Source organism: Gopherus flavomarginatus, chromosome 12 (assembly GCF_025201925.1).
Source record: "Gopherus flavomarginatus isolate rGopFla2 chromosome 12, rGopFla2.mat.asm, whole genome shotgun sequence".
Lineage (NCBI taxonomy): Eukaryota > Metazoa > Chordata > Testudines > Testudinidae > Gopherus > Gopherus flavomarginatus.
Genome location: NC_066628.1, coordinates 19,629,780 through 19,654,276, shown reverse-complemented (window position 1 = coordinate 19,654,276; position 24,497 = coordinate 19,629,780). Strand labels below are relative to the sequence as shown.

Here is a 24,497-nt window from a genome sequence, read left to right as displayed (position 1 = left end):
CCTCTCATAGCAGATTCAACTATCAGATAATTAATTAATTAATTAATTAATTATAAGCTATGGTCAAAGGTGTCCTGAGATCTGATCCCAACTATTCCTCTGACTCTGTTCAGTCCCTTCACCACTCCATTCCTCAGTTGTCATCCCTACAATGGGGATAAGAGTTACAACTTTAAGTAGCTGTAATAGTTGAAATAGTTACATCTACCACTGTGATATATGCCATCATGTACTAGCAATGCCCCTCTGCCATATACATTGGCCAAACCAGACAGTCTCTACGTAAAAGCATAAATGGACCTCAATCAGATGTCAAGAATTATAACACGCAGAGCACAGGGTTGCATCCCTGATATTCTTGGTTACTAGCCATTGATGGATTTTTCCTCTATGAACTTATCATGTCTAGCTATCCATCCATCCCTATACAAAGCCTTCCATCTACTGATCGATCAATCAAACTGAGGCTTTTCTACTGCCACACATTACCATGGTATCAAAGCACTTTCCACATAAAAACAGTTACCATATAAAAGTCACACATGGTGTCTCTGGCTCTTCTCCTTTTCTTAGGTTAGAAAGTAAACATTCTGCCCCTGCTGCAGCCCCAAGGCCAGAGGAGCTCTCTGCCCCAACTACTGACCCAGGGCTGGAAGAGCTATCAGCCTTCACCTGGCTATGGGGCTCAAGGTGTCAGCTGCTGCCCCTGGCGGCAGGGCTGTGTTTCTATAATGGACCCTTGGCTTTAACGAACAAATGGCTTGGATCCCCATGGGTTGGTCATAGCAAGGTTGTACTATATTTTGTTGGTTAGTTGATTTGTTTCTTTGTTCCAGATGTTTTTGGTGGGTGGGGATTTGGGAGGGCGAGGTATGTTTGATTGGAGGGGAGTATCCATTTGATGTCATCAAGTATTGGGTACTACCAGATCAGGCCCCAGACGGAGCATGCGCCTATTTTCCCCTGGTTCGTGGATCGCTACCAGACACAGGGGCCTCCCTGACTGGACTTAGGCATCTCTCTCTGAGCTAGCACACACTCCTCTTCTTGGCATCTCCCATTGGCTAGCTCAGGCATCTCCCCTCTTAGCGTGCTGGATTTTTTGACTCCCATTCTAAAGTGTCTGTCTCTCTATATCTATTTTATAGGGAGCCCGGGGACCTGACTCAGGCTGTGTGTGACCCTATTTGTCCCAGTGATTTTCTAGGTGCCTAAAAGTTAGATGTTGCTGCACTGCGGGTCACCATGCCTGGATTAATAAATTTTGGACACCTATATCCTTTAGAAAAACCTACTAGGCACCTAAACACCTTTCATATCTAGGCCTTAAGGGATGAAGTGCAAGTGTCTATACCGGGCAGTGATACCCTGGTATGAAGCTGTGAGTTGATTGACTTATGATCTTCGATATCCACCAGAGATCATAGAATCACAGAAATGCTGGGCTAGGAGGGACTGAAAGGAGAATTGGATGCCTGGCTCTTTGAAAATCCCTTTTTAAATTCCTGGAAAAAAATAATCTTCCTCTTTGAAGAACATGCCCATATCTCTGCTGATTCCACGGCTGGTGCCAGCCCACCTGATAGAGAAAAGTGAACTCTGTCTTTTGTAGGTAGCTTATAGAATCACAGAACCATAGAAATGAGGGGCTGAAAAGGACCCCAAGAAGTTGAGGCAGGACCTAGTAAACTTAGGCCAGTCCTGACAGGTGCTTGTCCAAACTCTTCTTCAAAAACGTTCAGTGGTGGGGATTCCAAACCCTCCCTTGGCGTCCTATTCCAGAGTTTAACTGTTCTTAGAGTTAGAAAACTTTTCCTAATCTCTAACCTAAATCTCCTTGCTGCAGATTCAGCCCATTACTTCTTGTCCTATCTTCAGTGGACATGGAAGACAATTGATGACCATCCTCTTTATAACAGCCCATAACACATTTGAAGACTGTTATCAGATCCCCACTCAGACTTCTTTTCTCTTCCCAGTACAGCAACTGCCATTGAGGATATGGTCAAAGAGCAGCAACATCCCTTGTGTCATATGCTAAACCATATGATGGGACACAAATACAATAAGGCTCAGAACTTCAAATCTATCATATTCCCCAAGTAGCTTTGAAAATTCCCTTCAGTGAGACTGGACGTCCAATTCACCTTGGCAGCTTTTACCAAGACCTGTGCTGGATTCTCCATCGCTTGATGTCTTCTGATCAAGACTGAATGCTCTTCTGGAACATGCATTCATGAAAAATTAGTTATTGTGCTCAAGACGGGGGTAACTCGCTTGTGATCTATAGGAGGTCAAAAAACTCAGACCGAGTGAGCTAATGGTCCCTTCTGGCCTTGAATGCTACGAATATTCTCCAAAAATTTCCATTGATGGAACCTAGGGTTCAGAGTTCTCTTGGGACCTTTAAAATTCTAGACTAAAGCCTGTTTTCCATCGTTCATTAATTTGGTCCTTAACTGATAGCCCTTGAGAACTAAATCCTTCTTTTCACCTATAAAGCAAGTACACTTCTCCAAGGCAGTGTGTCTGACACATAACCTGGAAGTGTCACATCTAGGGAGAGGACAAGAGGTTGGTCTAAGATCAAAGATGCGATTTTCTAAGAGTCCTGAGGAGTTAAACACAAGTTCCCTAGGACTCCTTTAGCTCCATTAGGCCCTACTCCAGAAGGGAGCCACAATGTTAACTGTTGAACAATATACCCACATCCAGTCCCTCTGGGACAGAATGCAGGAGATCTGGTTTGTTGGAACATATTCCTGGTAGAGGAGGTATTAAAGAAGCAGCTCAGAAGCTGTTCAGGAGGGGTGAGCATGGTGATCGACGGAGCTGGCAATTCATTTGGTTATAAGCTGGATAATCCCCTTTTCGTGTGGCTTGTCCCGTCTGGTACTGAGACAAAACCAGACGTAGTTTTGTCCAGTTTCATAAATGAGGGACACATGCAAGATCACACTGGCGGGAGGGGTCACGTAGGCACGGGCAGGGCCACAGCTTTCCCAGAAGTACCAGAATGTCTGGTATGATGTTGCACCCCATAGTGATTTATAGAAATATGCTTATGAGTGTAAATATGACATGACTGGAATATGTCTTATGCTAGATGTGCCAGGTAACATATCTCTGCAAAGGTTATGATCTACTGGATATATTCATCCTAATTACACGCATGTATCATTTTTGTATTTGAAGTTATGAGTGTGGCTATATACTTCTTTTATTTTAAGTAGCCTCAGTGAAGCAGTTGGTAACCTTCTTGAGAAAAGACTATTCTCAGTAACAGCCCTATCAAGAAACACTTCAGTTAACAATGAACTCTGAGAGATGCCAATCCACATCTGAGCTTTCCTGGGACTGTGGCATTGGCTGGTAAAGTTCTGAGTCATGCATGCACATGTGACTTGCCCATGTGACTCCAAAACTTCGTCTTGCAGCATGGATTTAAGCCGGATAAAGACCATGCATCTTAGGTCTCCAGGGTGCAGAAGGACTAGGAATGGGCATCTCTGAGATGATCCAGGAATAAACCTGCCCCTCCTCTCACTAAGGAGTCCCTTCACTTTTAGGTCTCACTCCCGCTGCTGTTCTGCTGTAGCTTGGTAGGCAACATTAGCCTCTGATTAGTGCAGGAATAAGGTCCCCTGAAATTCTCAGGCCACTTGCCTGTCTGTGAGGGTCACCATTTAATCAAGGCTGGCACACGGGGGACTCAAGAGACATCTGGGGCCCAAAGTACGAGCTTCTACAGCTTGAACTGAACAGCCAGGATGCCTGACAGCCACTGGAACAGCCTCCTATCCTCTAGGTGTGGCACAGAGGGGCCTCATAACACAAACTTCCCATGAGTGCAACACTGCACAGCTGCAGGGGTCAAGGGCTCCATCTGAGCTGGAGTCACTTCCCTCAGCCAGGAGGACAAGATATCACTGATAGTTGTACTAATGCAATGCCATGGACTCTACTGGAGTTTATTCTCTGTATGGCCCCTTCTCCTCTCCCCCATCCCTGCACATCCATAAAGTCACAGAGTCACAGAGTTCAAGGCCAGAAGAGACAAGCAGATCATCCAGTCTGACCTGCTTTATGCCATCACCACTCGGCACCCACAGACCAAACCCAACAACTGAAATTAGACCAAAGTGTCACAGCCCTCAGGAGACTAAATGGTTCTGTGCTACTGGCAGACAAGAGAAGAGACTGAGGGGCACCAGTGCCCGAAGCGCCCACAATGGCAGAGAAATGATTGAGAGACACCCAGAAAATCCTGGAAACTGACAACCATCACATGCTGCAGAGGTAAGCGAACCCCACCCCTCAAGGTCCCTGCTAATCTGAATACGAGGGAAATTCCTTCCTGACCCCCACATGGTGATCAGTTGGACCCTGAGCAAGTGGGTAAGAACCAGGCAGCCAAGCAACCGAGAGAGAGAGAGATAATGTCTCAGTGCCACCTCAGAGCCCTGGCACAGCCCAACCAATGTCCCATTTCCAGCTAGGGCTGCCCTGAATGCTTCAGTGATTAAAAAAGAAAATAAACCTCCCAGAATACACTGGAGGAGGAGGAATCCCTTCCTGACCCCTGCCAGTGGCCAGACAGAACCCCGAAGAACGAGCTTTTAGGAACTTAAGACATACACCGCAAGTGACTCACAGGGTTGCTGAGCTCTGCCCCCCAGCATCACAAGCAGCCCAGTCATACAATCCCATTCAGTCATACAATCCCACTCTGACATGTGTCCAGGTCGCTCTTAAAAGTAATTAAGTCATTTGCCCTGCACAACTGCTATTGGGAGGCTGCTCCAGAAGTTCATCCCACTGGTGGTTAGAAACCTCCCCATAATTTCTAGCCCGTCTCTCCATCTCTCACACACCCGAATGTGCATGGGAGCCAGGCTAACACAGTCTGGCTTGTAGTCCCCCTCTAGTGGTTAGGCCACAAATGGTGGTTTATAAGACAATGGACCCAGTCCCCAACTGGTGGCAATGGATACACAGCTCCATTGGAGGCAGTAGCTCAGATCCACAGATGCTGCAAATTGATTTAGTGCCACCAAAGTCAATGGAACTACACTGATGTGCTGAGTATCAACCCCAAATGTTTTCTTAACTACTCCATTCTTACACTAGTCTGACTCCTTTGGTTCCAATAAAGCCACCCCTGATTTATACACACAAGCAAGACAACTCCAATCATTGTTTTCACTAGCCATGGGATGGATGCAAGTGACCAAGCAGTATAACAGGAATTGTTTTGGCATGAAACGAAAGTCTCTTTCCACTCACGCATATACTTTACACCCATTTAACTCTACAAATGGGCCAGATTTTCTGCTGGTATAAATCACCCCAGCAGCAGTGACATCAGTGGAGTTAATCTAGATTTGCATTGGTGCAACTGAGATCAGAATCAGACCTAGTTCTGTGCAAGCTGTTTGGTCATGGAAATAAACTACATAAATGAACAAATACAACATAAGCAAACCTTTATTAGATAAAGACAGAAAATTAATTATTTGTGAATTGCCTACACCCAGTCAGTCTCTTCAGGGCAGCTTTTGTCTCCTTGTTCCTCATGCTGTAGATAATTGGATTCATGATTGGCAGCAATACAGAATAAAGAATAGCCACCACAAGATCCAGAGCAGATGGGGAGCTGGAGGTGGGTTTTAGGTAGGCAAAGACGCCAGTGCAAACAAACAAGGAGACCACAGTGAGGTGAGGAAGGCAGGTGGATAGGGCCTTATGTCGACCCTGTTCAGAGGGGATTCTCAACACTGATTTGAAGATCTGAACATACGACACAGTGATAAAAATAAAGCAGCCTAAGACTAAACATATACTAAAGGCAATAACCCCAACTTCACTCATATATGAGTCAGAGCAGGTGAGCTTGAGTAGCTGGGGGATCTCACAGAAGAGCTAATCCACCGTGTTGCCTCCACAGAACGTCAATGCAAATGTGTTCCCGGTGTGTAGCACAGAGCTGAGAATCCCACTGATCCAGGCACCAGCTGCCACTTGGACACAAGCTCTGCTGTTCATCATTGCGTCATAGTGCAGTGGTTGGCAGATGGCGACATATCGGTCATATGCCATGACAGTAAGAAGGGCAACATCCTCTCCCAGAAAGAAGATGAGAAAAAAGACTTGAGTAACACATCCAGCATAGGAAATGGACGTGGTGTTCATGAGAGAGTTGACCATGGATTTGGGGATGGTGACAGAGATGAAGCCAAGGTCTACAATGGACAGATTCATCAGGAAGATGTACATGGGAGTGTAAAGGTAGTTGTTGAGGGCTACAACCACAATGACAAGAAGATTCCCCACCAGGGATGCCAGATAAATCACTAGAAACACCACAAAGTGCAAAATCTGCAGCTCCCGAACTTCAGAGAATCCCAGGAGAAGGAACTCAGTCACGGTGGTTCGGTTGGACATTTTCTTTCTCAGGACATGTTTCAGGATGTCTGCAGAGGGAAGGACAAGACCAAGGGCCAGGATTAGATCAGTAAAATAACCCTCCTTTTGTGAAATCCATCTTAATTTCCTTGAGTCAGACCCCTAGCTTGTGAAGATTGGTGTAATAAGGGAATGAGGATGGGGAAAACAGCCCCACTGAATCCAATGGAGTTACTCCTGATTTACACTGGGGAAAGAGAAAGTAGAATCAGCTCAATGGACTCCAGCGCAGTTACTCCTAATTTACACCAGGGTGACGAAGAGGAGAAATAGGAGCAATTGCTTTCGAGGAATTTGTTAACTCTGTCATTCAGAGGTGGGCGAACTCTGGATAACAGTGTTGCTATCCTCAGTTTACAGAGGGAAATATGGGGTCTGCCTGGCCAGATTCTGCTGTCAGGGGCACTGCTTCGAATGTGGGGTAATTTCACTGCCTGCCATGGAATTAGTCCCACTTTATACTTCTCTAAACTGGAGCAGCATCTCACATGGAGGTGACCCATCCCAGTCATAATTACATGGTAAACTTGAGTTAGTAATACAGCCCAGGAGCTCTGGTTCCCCATCTCCTGTTCTAGCCACATTTCCACACTCGCTGTGAGAGAAAGACATTCCGGCTCCCCTCCTGCTTCTCTAACCACTCGTCTAAACTCCCTCCCAGAGCTTGGAAGAAAACCCAGGAGTCCTGACTCCCAGTTTGCTCCCTGCACTAACTCTGTAAATCCAACACTCCTCTCGGAGCTGGAAATACAGGCCAGGTGTTCTGGCTCTACCCACTGGACTCAACTCACTCCCAGAGCTGGGAACACAAGTGACATGTCATGACTCCCAGTCCCCGCCTCTAACGACTGCATCAGCCTCTGTCCCAGTGACTCTCCATTGCCATCAGCAATGACTGCTGAGAGTGACAATGGAGAGTCATTGGGCTAACGAACGCTAGTGAGACTGATTCTCCAGTGTGGTACTTGGGGCACTCACCTGTTATCTGGAAGAGTTCAAGTCCTTGCTCCAGTGACTATTTAATTTTCATAGAATGGAGCAGCTTCAACAGGAGAGACTGAAACCCTCATTTCAGAACAGCCCATAGCCTAGTGACTCAGGCACCCTCCTGTAAAGTGGGAATTCAAACCCCTTCTCATCATCAATCAGAGGGAAGGATTGAACCTGAGTTTGACACAAGCCAACAGAGTGCCCTAACCACTTAGCATCAAGTTATGAGGGGTGCCTGCTCCACAGTCCTTATGATAGACAGAAATAGAACACTTCCCGTTCTGGTTCCTCCTCTTTACAAACTGGACTGAACTTTCACCTAGAGTCACACATAAAACTCAGGAGGCCTGGCTCTCTGTCCCCGCTACTCTTACTCACTAGACCCCAATCTCTTTCCAGAGCTGGGGCTAGAACCCAGGAGTCCAGGCTCCTAGTCACAACTACACTAACCCCCTTGACTCAACCTTTCTTGCAATAATTTAATAGACAGAAGTAACAGTAAATTGGGAACTAGACACAAATTGATGATAGATAGATAGAACAACAAACTAAGAGAGAGAAACATGTAAGAAAAGAACAGATACAGAGAGTGCGAGAGAAAGACAGAACTAACAGAACCTAACAGATAGATAGAGAAGTAAAAACTAATTGAGAGAGAAAAGTACAAACAGACAGACAGACAGCAATAACAACAAACTAATGTATACAGAGAGAAAAGTATCAATGAGCTGATAGTGTTTGTCACAATTTTTGGACTACTTTAATGTAAACTCCTCAATCCATTCTAAAAAAAAATCTGTCAATTTCATCAATTTCCCCACTCACAATATAAGGAATCTGAGGCACAGATATTCTGCCCTCTCTTTCCTAAGATAAATTCTTTGGATTGACTCAGTTTCCCATGCCCGAATTGAACTAAGAGTGAAACTATGAAAAAAAAATCACTTACAATTTCATCCTTAAAGTGCTACTGTGTAACTCCCAAATATATTTAATTGCAAGAGCAAACTTATGGTGCTGGTCAATGTGGAATCTTCCAAACTGACATGTCTTTTCTCCTCCAGCTACACACTGCAATTGGTTTGCCCTCTCTCTCTTGCTCCATACACATTGCTCTAGCCACCAATTTCTCTGTCTTATGCTCTTACCACTGTACTATTAGAGGCCGTTCCCCCACCACACTGAGGCTGAGCTGCTGGAAATACACTAAGATCTGTGCTGTCTGCAGATGAGCTGGGTGTCAAAAGGGCTGGTGCTGCAGGAAGGTGACTTATCCATATATGTTTTCTAAGGACTTGTGAGACTCACTCCCTGGAGCCCTCAAAAGCCCAGAGGCAACCTTTAATTTCCCTTGCCCTCTACTTCCCTGAACAGATTCCAGAAACTAAAATAATCACAATTCCAATGAGGCAGCAGGATCTAGAGGAAAAATTGTGGGCCAAACACTGCTGGCACACAGGACTGTACTCCAGACATCTGGCATCAATTCCTAGCCCTGCTGCTGACCTGCTGTGTTACCTTGGGAAAGTCATTCCGTGGGGCTGTCTTTTCCTTCCCACCTTTTGCCTGTCCCTGGGGCGGAGACTGTTTCTTACCTAATATAATGGGCCTCTCATATCAGGTTCAACCATCAGATAATTAATTATTAAAAAGCTAAGGTCCAAGGTATCCTGAGATCTGATTCCAACTATTCCTCTAACTTTGTTCAGTCCCTTCACTGTTCCATTCCTCAGTTGTCATCTCTACAATTGCAATAAGAGTTACAGCTTGGAGTAGTTGGAATAGTTGGAAAAGTTACAACATCTACCAATGTGATATATGTCATCATGTGCCAGCAATGTCCCTCTGCCATGTACATTGGCCAAACCGGACAGTCTCTATGGAAAAGAATAAATGGACCCCAATCAGATGTCAAGAATTATAACATTCAAAAACCAGTCAGAGAACACTTCAATCTCCCTGGTCACTCGATTAGAGATCTAAAAGTTGCAATATTACAACAATGAGAGACGGTTGAATTGGAATTAATTTGCAAAATGGACATCATTAAATTAGGCTTGAATAAAGACTGGGAGTGGATGGGTCATTACACAAAGTAATATTATTTCCCCATGTTTATTCCTCCCCTTCCCCCTGCCATTCCTCTCAACTTCTTGTCAACTGCTGCACATGGACTAATACATAGTCAGCAAAATAGAGAGAGGACAGATAGATACTTAGATATTTGGTTACCTCTTATTCAGTGCTCAACGTATATTCACCGAGAAAATAAATTAAAATAAAATAAAATAAAATCCCAGCACACCTGTCCAATTGCTTTGCATATGTACGTTTGATAGACATACCTGGTCTGTTAATACGTGAATACAGAAATGTCACTCACTTTAATAAAATCTCCAGTAATGACATAGGAGTTGTAATGATCCTGACTCTGTACTATGGTAAAACCCTGTTAAATAGAAAGATCTGGTGCTCTATATTCCTGTCTGATGTCTCTTTAAACAAAGTTTCACTGTTGCAATGATTGTTTTGTGTCTAATATTTACATGGCAAGGATTTGTAAACTTGTTAAAGCTTCCTAGATAAACAGTTTAAGAAAATGGACATGTTGATCTAGCTGCCAGAGAAAAGTTCAGCTCCTAGTTTAGACTGATATAAATTTGGAATAAATCCACTGACACTAAAGTAGATCAATAGAAATAATCAGGATTTATATCAGTGTGAGAAAAGAATTATGTCCATTCCTAAAAGAGACTACAGAATTTTGCACTAGTCAGAGGTTAAAATAAGTGGCATTGTCAGTTGAAGTGTAAAACAATTTCCCTTTTGGGAATGAAATATTTTGATTTTCCAGTACAAAACAACTTTTCATTTATTTTTTTTCCTTAATTTTACTTTGAAACGTAGTCAACATTGAAAGAAAATGTTTAGAGTTTGTCAAAATGAAACCTGAAACAAAATTGTTTTTGACTTTTTGATTCACCTGAAATTTGGAAAAATACCATTTTCAGTTTGACCCACAATTATTTATTTTCTGATTTTTCAAAATTGCCAGTGAAATGAAAAATCTATTATTCGCCCAGCTCTATTTGGATTTTCCTCCTGCATATCATGGGGAATTTGATGTGCTAGATTACGAGCAATAAGGAAGGGAGAAGGTAACTTTTATTGTATTTAATAGTTGCCATTTAAACACATAGGCAAACACTCACACAAGCATCCATGCAGTATCTTCCATAGACTGATGCACACACACACACCATGATGCTCACTCACACGTCACACAAGCAGGCACACATACATCATGCAACATGCAAACACTCAGTCTAACACACCAGCCTAAATGCACCAAACACACTCTTTCCTCCAGCACAAAATCAATCATAGACACTCACTCACTGTCTCTCACACACAAACACAACACCTTTATGTCCCAGATTAGATGGTGTACTGTATATAGTGATGTTACAAAACAAGGAACCAGATCTGAGTTTGGCATCAGTTCCCACAAATTATCTGGGCTGAGAATTGGCAATGCATAGAGTGTGTCAGGGGGTGTCTACAAGCCCCTCGCACAACCAGCTCCCCAGCACTGAAATGGAAACATGGGAACCCACTGGAAATCTGATGGCTTTTTGGTGCTGAGGTACTTGCATGATCTATCTCTTTATTCCCGTACATAATCTGTTGCCCCACTGTCTTGAACCTTCTTTCTGAACTATATCCATCACTGTGACATTTGAGGAATGGTTAGGGCTGTTGCCATTTCTCCTACATGAGAATTTGTATTTATATTGCCCTCAGAACACACCTAATATTATTCTTACATATCTTTGGTGGAAAAGTGGCAGCTCCGCAAAATCTGCACAGGGACTGCCTTCTCCTAGAGTGAGGCCAAAGCAGTGTGGTGGCTTATTTTTCTTACCTCCTTTGAGATGCTTTGGGGTCAGATGCCTGTTATGTATTGGCTCCAGGTCTATATTTCTGGGTAGCATTTTTGCCATTCTCCAAGGTACATGAGAGAAAACAATTTAGTTTGGAATATATGCTGCAGGTGTGTTGATCTATAGTTATAAATTGCTAAACAAGTCTATTTAGGAGCCAAATTTAGAGTTACTTATATGTGTTTTTAATCAGGCAAGACTGGTTGAGCCAAACTGGGATCTCAGTAACACCAGAGTAAAGCTGAAGTGATTGGAGTTATTTCGACTTCATCCCCGAGATCAGAATTTCCTCCATCGTGAGTTTTGCCTGAGTTAATAAAGAATGAAAACTGTCCACCCCATTGTACCAGAAAACCTTCTTGGATAGCTGCTGGACTGTAAAAAGAGGTAAGACTTGCTGTCTTTAACTCTGAAACTATAATGCCACTTTTTGCCCCATGCAGTTTTGCAGTGGTGTAACCCCACTGAAATCAGTGAAGTTATGGTGGCAGAAAACTGGTATAATGGAGAGGACAATATAGATCAAGGACTTCAAGATTAAAAAAAAACACACACACACCCTGGTTACTATTCCTTATTCACATGCAGCATTTGAATGAGAATTATGCACAATGCAGACAACAGCTTTAATCTTTTAGGAAAACTAAATTAATAGTTCACTGTTATGGTCTTGTGTTGCCTATGCAATGCTCTTTCCATTGCTACCTCTATAAGTAGTCTTGGAAGAATCAGATTTGTATCTGTAAATATTGGCAAATGTTGATTTCACCATACACACATAAACCAGCTAAAAAATATTTCCTTCAACAATCAACATCTCTAGAGAGACAAAGTAAGAAAAATGCTGCTTGAGAACTTATGAGTGTTTGATTTAAGGATATTGACTTTGTATATTTTGACATCATGTTGAAACGTTGTGCTTTCATAGTTCTCAAGTTTTAACTCTTTGAATCTCTACATGTACTATCGTTAAATAAGTATTGTCTGACCCCCTTCATAATTTCCTGTAACTGTGAATATTTAAACTGATAAAAATAATAAAAATGCTTAATGATAAACATCAATATTTTCAGTCAAAAATTATATATATATATATATATATATATATATATATATATAAAAAACCCTCTCACCCCTATGGGTGGTATGTGTCTTCCTCAAACTCGGGTCCTCTACCAGAGGCCTGGGAGTTTGAGAGTTCTGCGCAGTATCTTAGCTGTTCCTAGCACTGCACTCTTCTGGACAGAGAGCTCTGATGTTGTTCCTGGGATCTGTTGGAGCCACTCACCCAGCTTAAGAGTCACAACCCCGAGTGCTCCTACCACCACTGGGACCACTTTGGCCTTCACTTTCCACATCCTCTCTAGTTCCTCTTTCAGGTCCTGGTACTTCTCCAGCTTCTCATATTCCTTCTTCCTGATGTTGCTGTCATTTGGCACTGCTATATCTATCACCATCGCTGTCTTCTGGTCGTTATCTATTACCACGATGTCTGGTTGATTGGCCAGTACCTGCTTGTCCGTCTGGATCTGGGAGTCCCACAGAATCTTAGCCCTGCTATTCTCCACAACCTTCTGTGGAATCTCCCTTCTGGTCTTGGGAGGATCTAGCCCATACGCTGTGCAGATGTTCCTGTACACAATGCCAGCCACTTGGTTGTGCCGTTCAGTGTATACTGTTCCTGCCTGCATCTTACATCCTGCCACTATGTGTTGGACTGTCTCTGAGGCCTCTCTGCACAGTCTGCATCTTGGATCCTCTCTAGTGTGGTAGACCCCTGCTTGAATGGATCTGGTGCTCAGTGCCTGTTCCTGCGCTGCTATGATCAGTGCCTCAGTGCTGTCTTTTAGTCCAGCCCTTTCCAGCCACTAGTAGGATTTCCCAATGTCAGCCACTTCAGCTATCTGTCGATGGTACATCCCATGCAGGATCTTGTCTTGCCATGGCACTTCTTCTGCTTGGTCTTCCTCTCATGTGTGCTGCTGCCTCAGGCATTCTCTCAGCAGCTAATCTTTGGGGGCCATCTTACTGATGTACTTCTTGATGCTTCGGGTTTCGTCCAGGACAGTGGCTTTGACGCTCACCAAGCCCCGCCCGCCTTCTTTCTGGCTGGTATACAGTCTCTGGGTGTTGGACTTGGGGTGGAAATCTCCGTGCATTGTGAGGAGCTTCCGGGTCTTCCCATCGGCAGCTTCCATATCCTCCTTTGGCCAGCTCACTATACTGGCAGGGTATCTGATAACCGGCAGGACTTATCTGTTAATGGCATGGATCTTGTTTTTCCCACTGAGCTGGCTCTTCAGGACCTGTCTTATCCTTTGATGATACTTGGATGTTGCTGTCTTCCTTGCCTCCTCATCGTGGTTTCCATGTGACTGTGGGACGCCAAGGTACTTGTAGCTGGTCTGTATGTCTGCTATGTGGCCTGCTGGTAGTTTCACCCCATCAGTCTTGAATACCTTCCCTCTCTTCGCTACCATCCGGCCACACTTTTCCATTCCAAATGACATCCCGATATCCTCACTGTAAATCCGCGTCAGGTGGATTAGCGAGTCGATGTCTTGTTCATTCTTAGCATACAGCTTGATGTCATCCATGTAGAGGAGGTGGCTGACGGTAGGTCCACTCCTAAACCCATACCCGTATCCAGTCCTTGTAATTATCTGGCTGAGGGGGTTTAAGCCTATGCAGAACAGCAGTGGAGACAGTGCATCACCTTGGTATAGGCCGCACTTCATGGCCACTTGTGCAAGCTGCCTTGAGTTGATTTCCAGTGCTGTCTTCCATAGTCCCATTGAGTTCTTGAGGAAGGTCCTTAGTATCCTATTGACTTTGTATAGCAGCAGACATTCACAGATCCACGTGTGCGGCATTGAGTCGTAGGCTTTCCTGTAGTCAATCCAGGCTGTGCTCAGATTGGTTTGTCTAGGACTTGAGTGACTGCTCTATCTATGAGCAACTGGTGTTGTTCCCAATGCCCTTCTGAGCTGTGCTCATGTACTGGCCCATAGGGTCCTGTAGCTTGGCGGCTATGATACCTGATAGGATTTTCCATGTTGTGGGGAGGCAGGTTATTGGCTGGTAGTTGGATGGTTCTATTCCCTTGCAGGGGTCTTTCATGATCAGCACTGTCCTTCCTTGTGTCAGCCAGTTTGAGTGGGACCCTGCTGCCAGCAGCTGGTTCATCTGTGCTGCTAGGTGTTCATGCACTGCTGTTAGTTTCTTTAGCCAGTAGGTGTGGATCATGTCTGGTCCAGGTGCTGTCCAGCTTTTCATGTTCTTGACCTGCTGCTGGATGTCTTCTACTGTGATGATAATTGGTTTCTGTTCTGGGAGATTGCTGTGCTCAGGTCCTGCAGCCACTTTGCACTGGTGTTATGAGTCTTCTCTTTCTCCCATATGTTCTTCCAGTACTGTTCAGTTTCTGCTGCTGGTGGCTCTGCTGTTATTGCGAGTACACCTTAGATGGTTCTTTAGAGAACAGGGCATTTACTTTTTTAGACTTTGCTTCTCTAGTGTATCTCCTTAGCCTGGTAGCCTTTGTTTAGCAGTCTCTAGGGCTTCAGATGGAGTCAGGCCCTTGTATTTTTTCAGTAGCCCAGTCTTATCCTTAATCTCTAGTTCCGCCAGCTGACTAACTTCTCTCCGAGTCGCCTTGGTCTTATCCTCCAACCTCATTTTCCAGGGTGGGTACATACTGTTGTTCTTCTTGATCATACAGCCAAGCATCTCCAGGATTACAGAGGCTGTAGCGTATACCAGTTCATTGGTTTGAGTTATGGTGGTAGTAGGGATTGTCATGAGGGCTCTATTGGCATCTTCTAGCATACTATCTGATAGTACTTCTCCACTGAGCCCTTGGTAATTGGTCTTAAGGATTGACTGTAGCTAGTTTCTCCATGATTTTATGGCCTCATATCAGCTGCTGTGCTCTGCAATAGAGGGGGTGGCAGTGAAGTTTCAGCTTCTGGAGTGGCCTGCACATCCACTTGTTCTTCCAGGCCTTCTTGAGTCTGGGATGTAATGTGGAGTTGGTCTATCTCAAGCTGTGAGAGCAGCTTCCTCTTTACTATGTTGAAGCGTTGGGTAACTAGCTGTTTCTCAATAAGTGTGGATGTAGGTCTTTTGTCTATCCATAGTCCCCTCATACATCCCCTCTCATTAGGTCTCCTGTTATAGTAGCATTCCAGCAATTCCAGGTTATCTTGTCTCGTCCATGAATGGTTTGTTCCAGTAGCCCACTTGTCATCAGATTGTCCTGGTTCCTCAGCATCTGGCAGGGACCTTGTTAATCCGGGCAACATCCAAGCCAGTATGACTCTCCTAGTTCATGTTGCTCTCATATTTGAAGTAGGCAGGTGACGTGTTAGGATTTGAACCCCGGTCTCCTGTATCAAAGGGTGGCACTCTTAACCACTACGCTATGTCACATATATATATATATGTATACATATATAAAAAAAAATTAAATACTGCCAAGACTATGTATAAGATACTAATGTCTATGGTCAAGAGTCTTATTTGCATTTTATTTTGAAAAGTAGCATCTGTAGTAAGTACAGGCCCTGATAAAGGCTCAGTATGAGGCCTGAGGCCTGAACTAAAGTAATGGTCAAGACTTTGCTAATATAAAGCAAATTTAAGCTGTGAGCCAAAGGCAGGCCCTGCTCACAGAAACTGGCAAGGAAAGGGCTGATGTTGCACAAACATATATCCACCTACTATTGAAGTACAAACACGGTACCAGAACACTCTATACTGGAACATTCCACAGATAACAAGGAACAGACTGACCCATCCCAATGACAGGGGCAAAAGGGTAATATGATGTTTAGTTCAAACCAACATGTACAAGGTGAGAGGCGGCACCTTACTATGTAGAGGGGTTGTACCTTGCTACATAGAAGGGTTGTACCTCAATATGTCAGGAGTGATGTGTAACTTGTTTGTATCTGTGTATAAGAATGCATCTTTGGGGCGATGTCTTTGTCTGGCCGAGGGAGCACTGGAAAGTCCCGCCACTGACTGAGCCGAGTCCATTGACCAGGGACACTTTCTCGTAGTATGCCCGTAGACTAAGTAATCTACGGGGAACTGCAATTGTGTCCATACAGCAATAAACCTGGCCGACGTGCCTTCGTACCTTACTAGGCAATGTGGTTATTGGGGGTTCTCTTTGGGTCTACTGTGTCAGCTATCTCCAGAGCTGGGGCAGCACACAGAGGGAACACATGCACGCAGCTGAGTGATACCAACATTGAACAGAGCAGAGCACCACACTAGTAGCATCTGACAACAGCATCTAAAGATTTTTTGTTTTTGTTTTTTTTTAAAGGAATAAATGTCAGCCCTAGTTCAGCCCTCTTCTACTGGGAACAAACCTTCTTCGAATCTCCAGCCTAAATTTACTCATGGCCAGCTTATCCGCATTAGTTCCTGTGCCAGCATTTTCCTTTAGCATCAATAACTCTTCTCCCTCCCTGGTGTTTATCCCCCTGATATATTTATAGAAAGTGACCATATCCCCTCTCAGCTGGTGTTTTGCTCGGCTAAACACGCCACATTATTTTAGGGTGTATTAGAGAAAGAAAATCAGGATCATTTCCTCTGTCACTCTAAACCTGAGCAGTGCCCTTCTCCTGCCCTACACAGGCAGGACATGATGTGCTGAGGAAGAAAAAGTCCAGCTGAACCACCGTGACCGAGTTTCTTCTCCTGGGATTCTCTGAGGTTCAGGAGATGCAGATTTTACAGTTTGTGGTGTTTCTAGGGCTTTATCTGATAGCCCTGAAAGGGAATCTCCTTTTTATCATCCTTGTAGTGCTTGACCACCACATTCACACCCCCAGGTACTTCTTCCTGATGAATCTGTCCATCTTGGACCTTGGATCCATCTCCCTCACCGTCGGGGCTGGTGCAACCAATAGGCAAACTAGGCAGCTGCCTAGGGCGCCAAGATTTGTGGGCATCAAAAAGCAGTGTCCAAAATGTCTGGGATGCTCACCTGGTGTTGCGGCTTTGATCAGCTCCGGCAGGCCGGGAAGTGATATCATTCCTCCTCCGGTCACCGGGGGCGCTTCACTGCTCCCTGCTGCTCTGGCTCTGCCCCAGAGCCTCCGCCCCTGCTCAGCCCTGCTCCCACTCCCCTGAGCTCTGCAGCAGGGCTGGACTTGCACGCACTGAGACCCGGCCCCTGCCGCGCCACCGGGGAGTGCCAGGGGTTGGTTGCCCCCTGGCCTCAAAGCCAGCCCCACCCTCCCACAGAGGCCTGCCCACTCCCCCCCCACAAAAGGCTGCGTAGGGCCCCAGAATATCTAGGGATGGCCCTGGTACCTGCCACCCTGCCTGCAGCCAGCCCCCATTGCACCCCCTGCCCTGCCTCCAGCTAGCCCCTTTAGCATCCCCGGCCCTTCCTCCAGCCAGCCCCACACCCCCTGCCCTGCCTCCAGCCAACCCCTGCTGCAACCCCTGCCCTCCCAGAAGCTTGCCCTGCAACCTCTGTCTCCAGCCAATCCCTGCCACAGACCCCTGCCCTGCCCCCAGCCAGCCCCTGCTGCACCCTCTGCCCTCCCAGCAGATTGCCCCGCAACCTCTGTCTCCAGCCAACCCCTATCACACTCCTCCCCTGCCTCCAGCCAGCCTCTCACCCCCTTGTCTCCAGCCAACCCCTGCCACACACCTCTGCCTGAAACTAGTCAGCCCCACACCCTGTCAGGTTATTCATTTATGTTCACTAAATATATTGACTAAATAATAAAATTAATAAATTTTCAAGTCGAAGGTGTATTAATTCTAATGAAAAATGCCATATTATGCAATACTCATTTTTGAAAGTTTATAATCAATGCTATGCGAGGAAGTTTCGCCTAGGGCGCAAAGTATCCTTGCACTGGCCCTGGAGCCACAATGTTCACTGTTGGACAATATACCCACCACCAGTGCCTCTGGGACAAAATGGGACAAAATGCGGGAGATTCAGTTTGTTGGAACACATTTCTGGTAGAGGAGGTATTTAGGAAGCTGTGCAGAAGCTGTTCCACAGGGGTGAGCGTGGTGGGTTGAGGTAGATGGACATTCTTTGGCTTTAAACTGGATAATCCCCTTTTGTGTGACTTGTCTCTTGTCTGGTACTGAGAGAAAACCAGACATGGTTTTGTCCAGTATCACAGACTAGGGAGGCATGAATGGTCACACTGGTGGATGGGGCCACAGCTTTCCCAGAAGCACCAGAATGTCCGGTACTCTTGGAATGCATCAGTGGCCAACCTAGTTGAGGGCAGAGTTGGGCAACATTTTTCCAAGCCATTGGCAGATTGTTTAACTCAGCTAAAAACATAGCAGCATCTGTCACAAATAGGTTGAGGAAACCATTTTCCAATGACAAGTTACTTTGACAAGCTCTACCAACCTGAGCTGAGAGCAACACACACACCCCTGCCCATGTCATGCATCTTCTGTCTCCAGGGTGCAGAGGGACTAGGAATGGGCATGTCTGAGATGATCTGGAAATAAACCTGCCCCTTCTCGCACTAGGGAGTCCCTCCCCTCTCAGGTCTCACTCCCGCTGCTGTTCTGCAGAAGCTTGGTAGGCAACATCAGCCTCTGATTAGTGCAGGAAAAAGGTCCTCTTAAGTTCTTAGGCCACTTGCACGTATGTGAGGGTCACCATCTAATCTAGGCTGGCACCGGGGGGTTTAACCAGAGACATCTAGGACCCAAAGTACGAGCTTCTACAGCTTGAACTGAACAGCAAGGCTGCCTGACAGCCACTGGAACAGCGTCCAATCCTCTAGGTGTGGCACAGAGGGGCCTCATAACACACACTGCCCATGGCTGGGGTTTATACAGTGACAATGCACAGCTACATGGGTCAAGGGCTCCATCTGAGCTTGAGTCACCTCCCTCAGCCAGGAGGACAGTCCCTCACAGACAGTTGTATTAATGCAAAGCTATGGACTGTACTTGTGTATATTCTCTGTGTGGCCCCTTCTTCTTTCCTCTATCCCTACACATCCATAAAGTTACAGAGTCATAGAGTTCAAGGCCAGAAGGGATGACCAGATCATCCAGTCTGACCTGCAGTACTCCAACACCATCCGGCACCCGCGCACCAAATCCAACAACTGAAATTAGACCAAAGAGTTGCAGACCTCAGGAAACTAGACGGTTCTGTGCCAATGGCAAAGAATAGGAGAGACTGAGTTGCACCCGTTCCCGAGGCCCCTACAATGGCAGGGAAATGATTGAGATACACACAGAAAATCATGGCAAGTTATCCGCACCACATGTTGGAGCGGAAAGCGAACCCCCTCAAGGTCCCGGCCAATCTGACTAGGGGGAAAATTCCTTTCTGACCACCACATGATGATCAGTTAGACCCTGAGCATGTGAGCAGGAACTAGCCAGCCAAACACCCAAGAGAGAGATAATGGCTCAGTGCCACCTCAGAGCCCTAGCACATCCCATCCAATGTTCCATCTCCAGCTAGGGCTGCCCTGATGCAACAGTGTTTGAAATAAAAAAAAAATCTCCCAGAATACACTGCGGGGGGGGGGGAATCCCTTCATGACCCCTGCCAGTGGCCATACGAAACCCTGAAGCATGAACTTCTAGAAACATAAGACATACGCTGCAAGTGAGACCCAGGGTTGCTGACCTCTGCCCTCCACCATCACAAGCAACCCCATCATACAATCTCACTCAGACATGTGTCCAGCTGTCTTAAAATGAATTCGGTCACTTGCACTCCGTCCCACCCAACTTATATTTTGAGGCTGCTCCAGACCCTTGCCCCACTGGTGGTTAGAAACCTCCTTGTAATTTCTAGCTAGTCTCTCCATTACTCATATGCCCGTTGTACATGTAAGCCCCACTGACAGAGTCTGGCTCCTTGTCCCCCTTTAATGTTTAGTTCACGAATGGTGGTTTAGAAGACAGTGGGCCCAGTTGACAGCTCGTGGCAATGGATACGCAGCTCCATTGGAAGCAGTAGCTCAGATCCACAAATGCTGCAAATTGCTTTAGGGCCACCAAAGTCAATGGAACTACACTGATGTGCTGAGGATCTACCCCAAATGTCTTCTCAATTACCCCAGTCTTACACCAGTCTGACTCCTCTGGTTCCAACGAAGCTACTCCTGATTTATACACACAAGCGAGACAACTCTCATCATTGTTTTAACTGGCCATGGAATGGGTGCTAGTGGTCAAGCAGTGTAATGGGTATTGTTTTCACACAGAATGAAAGCCTGATTTCTTTTGCACACATAATTTGCACCTATTTAACTTCACATCTGGACCAGATTTTCTACTGGTGCAAATCACCCCAGCAGCAGTGACAATAGAGGAGTTAATCTGGATTTGCATTGGTGCAACTGAGATCAGAATCAGACCTGGTTGAGTGCAAGCTGTGTGGTCATGGAAACAACTGACATTAATGAGCAGATACTAAGTAAGTAAGCTTTTATTAGAGAAAGACAAAAATGAATTCTTGGTGAATTACCTACACCCAGTCAGTCTTCTTAGGGAAGCTTTCATCTCCTTGTTCCTCATGCTGTAGATAATTGGATTCATGATTGGTGGCAATACAGAATAGAGAACAGCCATCACAAGATCCAGAGCAGATGGGGAGCTGGAGGTGGGTTTCAGGTAGGCAAAGCTAGAAATGCAAACAAACAAAGAGACCACAATGAGGTGAGGGAGGCAGGTGGAAAAGGCTTTATGCCGGCCCTGTTCAAAGAGGATTCTCAACACTGATTTGAAGATCTGAACATACAACACAGTGATAAAAATAAAGCAGCCTAAGCATAACAATGTACTAAAAGCAATAATCCTAACTTCAGTCAGTTATGAATCAGAGCAGGTGAGCTTCAGTAGCTGGGGGATCTCACAGAAGAACTGATCCATCCTGTTGCCTCCACAGAAGGTCAATGCAAACATGTTTCCAGCGTGTAGTACAGAGTTGAGAATTCCAGCGATCCAGGCACCAGCTGCCATTTGGACACAAGCTCTGCTGTTCATCATTATCTCATAGTGCAGTGGTTGGCAGATGGAGACATATCAGTCATACGCCATGATGGTAAGAAGGGAAAAATCCGCTCCCACCCCGAAGAAGAGAAAAAAAAGTCTTGAGCAACACATCCAGCATAGGAAATGGACTTGGTGTTCATGAGGGAGTTGGCCATGGATTTGGGGACAATGACAGAGATGGAGCCAAGGTCTAGGATGGACAGATTCATCAGGAAGAAGTACATAGGGGTGTGAAGGTGGTGGTCGAAGGTTATGTCCATGAAGATAAGAAGATTCCCCTTTAGGGCTGCCAGGTAAATCACTCAAAACACCACAAAGTGTAATATCTGCAGATCTCGAACTTCAGAGAATCCCAGGAGAAGAAACTCGGTCAAGGTGGTTTGGTTGGACATTTTCTTTCTCAGGACATTGTGTGATGTCTGTGGAGGGAGGAGAAAGAGAAAGGGCCAGGATGAGGTCAGTAAAACAACTCTCCTGATTAAAAACCACCTTAATTTCCTTGAGTTAGACCCTTAGCTTTTGAGGATTGGTGTAATATGAGAATGAGTATGGAGAAAACATTCCCACTGACTCCAATGGAGTTACTCCTGATTTACACTGGGGAGAGAGAAAGTAGAATCAGCTCAATGGACTTCAGTGCAGTTACTTCTAATTTACACCAGAGTGATGGAGAAAAGAATTAGGAACAATTGCTTTCGAGGTATTTGTATACCTCTGTCACCCAGAGGTGGGCAAACTCCAGATAACATTGTATAAATGTTACTAATCTCATTTTACCAAGGAGAATCAGGGGACTGCCTGGCCAGATTGTGCTGTCTGGGGCACTGCTTCGAATGTGGGGTAATTTCCCTGCATGCCATGGAATTACTCCAACTTTATACTGCTCTAAACTGGAGCAGCATCTTGCATGGAAGTGACTGAACCCTACCACAATTACACAGTGAAATCGATTCAGGAATACAGACAGTACCTCTGACAAGCCATCCTCTTCTTCTAGCTGGGGTTTCATGCTCATGCCAAGAGACAGACATTCCGGTTCCCTCCTGCTTCTCTAACTACTCATCTAAACTCCCTCCCAGAGCTTGGAGGAGAACCCAAGAGTCCTGACTCCCAGTTCGCCCGCTGAACTAACTCAGTAAATCCAACACCCCTCCCGGAGCTGGAAACACAGGCCAGAACTTCTGGCTATACCCACTGGACCCAACTCCCTCCCAGAGCTGGGAACAAAAGTGACGTGTCGTGACTCCCAGTCCCCTCCTCTAACGACTGCATCAGACTGTATCTCAGTCTCTGTCCCAGTGACTCACTATTGCCATCAGCAATGACTGCTGCAAGTGACAATGGAGAGTCATTGGGCTAACGAACGCAAGTGAGAAGAATTCTCCAGCATGGTACTTGGGTCACTCTCCTTTTGTCTGGAAGAGTTCAAGTCCCTGATCCAATAACTATTTAATTATTGATACAGAGTGGAGCAGCTTCAACAAGAGAGACTGAGACAGTCTCATTTCAGAACAGCCCTTAGCCTAGCGGCTCAGGCACCCTCCTATAAAGTGGGAATTCAAACCCTTCTCATCATCAGTCAGAGGGAAGGATTGAGTGTGTTTGTCACAAGCCAGCAAAGTGCCCTAACCACTTAGCTTCAAGTTATGAGGGGTGCCTGTCCCAGAGTCCTTATGAGAGACAGAAATAGAACCCCCGGTTCTGGTTTCTCTCCTCTCCACCCTGGACTGAATTTCCGCCCAGAGCCACACATGAAACTCAGGAGGCCTGCCTCTTGTCCCTGCTATTATTACCCACTACACCCCACTCATTTTCCAGAGCTGGGGATAGAACCCAGGAGTCCAGGCTCCTAGGCCACACCACTCAAACCCACTTGACTCAATGGCCCTTGCAGCAATTTGATAGACAGAAGTAACAATAAACTGAGAAGTAGATACAAATTGATTGATAGATAAATAGATAGGTAGAACAACAAAGAACGAGACACAAGTAAGAAAAGTATAGACAGAGAGAGTGCGAGAGAAACACAGAACAAACAAAAACTAACAGGTAAAGATATAAAAACAACTAATTGAGAGAGAAAAGTACAAACAGACAGACAGCAGAAACAACAAACTAATGTATACAGAGAGAAAAGTATCAATGAGCTGATAGTGTGTGTCACAATTTTTGGACTACTTTAATGTAAATCCTCAAACTATTCTAAATAATGTGTGTCAATTTCATCAATTTCCCCACTCCCAGTAGAAGGAAACTGAGGCAGATATTCTGCCCTCTCTTTCCTAAGCTAAGTTCTTTGGACTGCCTCAGTTTCCCATGCCCAATTTGAGCTAAGAGTGAAACTATGAAAAAAAATCTATCATCACTTACAATTTCATCCTTAAAGTGCCACTGTGTAACTCCCAAATATATTTAATTGCAAGAGCAAACTTACAGTACTGGTCTGGGTGGAATCTTCCCAGACTGAGATGTCTTTTCTCCTCCTGCAATTGGTTTCCACCTCTCTCTCGAGCCCCATACACACTGTTCTATCCACCAATCTCTCTATCTAATGCCCTTATCACTGTACTATGAGAGGCTGTTACCCCACCGCACTGAGTCTGAGCTGCTGGAATGTGATTTATATATGTATGTTTTCTAAGAACTTGTGGGACTCACTGCCTGGAGCCCTCAACTGCCCAGAGGCAACTTTTAATTTCTCTTGCCATCTACTTCCCTGAAGAGTTTCCAGAAACTAAAATAATCACAATTCCAATGAGGCAGCAGGATCTAGAGGAAAAATTGCGGCCAAACACTGCGGGCACACATTACTGTACTCCAGACATCTGTCATCAGTTCCTAATCCTGCAGCTGACCTGCTGTGTTATCTTGGGAAAGTCCTTCCCTGGGGCTGTCTTTTCCCTCCCACCCTTTGCCTGTCCCTGGGGCAAAGACTGTGTCTTACATAATATAATGGGCCTATCATATCAGATAATTAATTAATAAAAAGCTAGAGTCCAAGGTATCCTGAGATCTGATCCCAACTATACCTCTGACTTTGTTCAGTCCCTTCACTGTTCCATTCCTCAG

General features: G+C 45.3%; 2 pseudogenes; both read right to left on the bottom strand.

Annotated features, from left to right (window-relative positions):
- Window positions 1–5,508: 5,508 nt before the first annotated feature.
- LOC127032469 (olfactory receptor 14A16-like) overlaps window positions 5,509–24,497 on the bottom strand; it is a 93,106-nt pseudogene continuing 74,117 nt past the window's right edge.
- On the bottom strand, window positions 20,898–21,820 carry LOC127032579 (olfactory receptor 14A16-like; annotated as a pseudogene).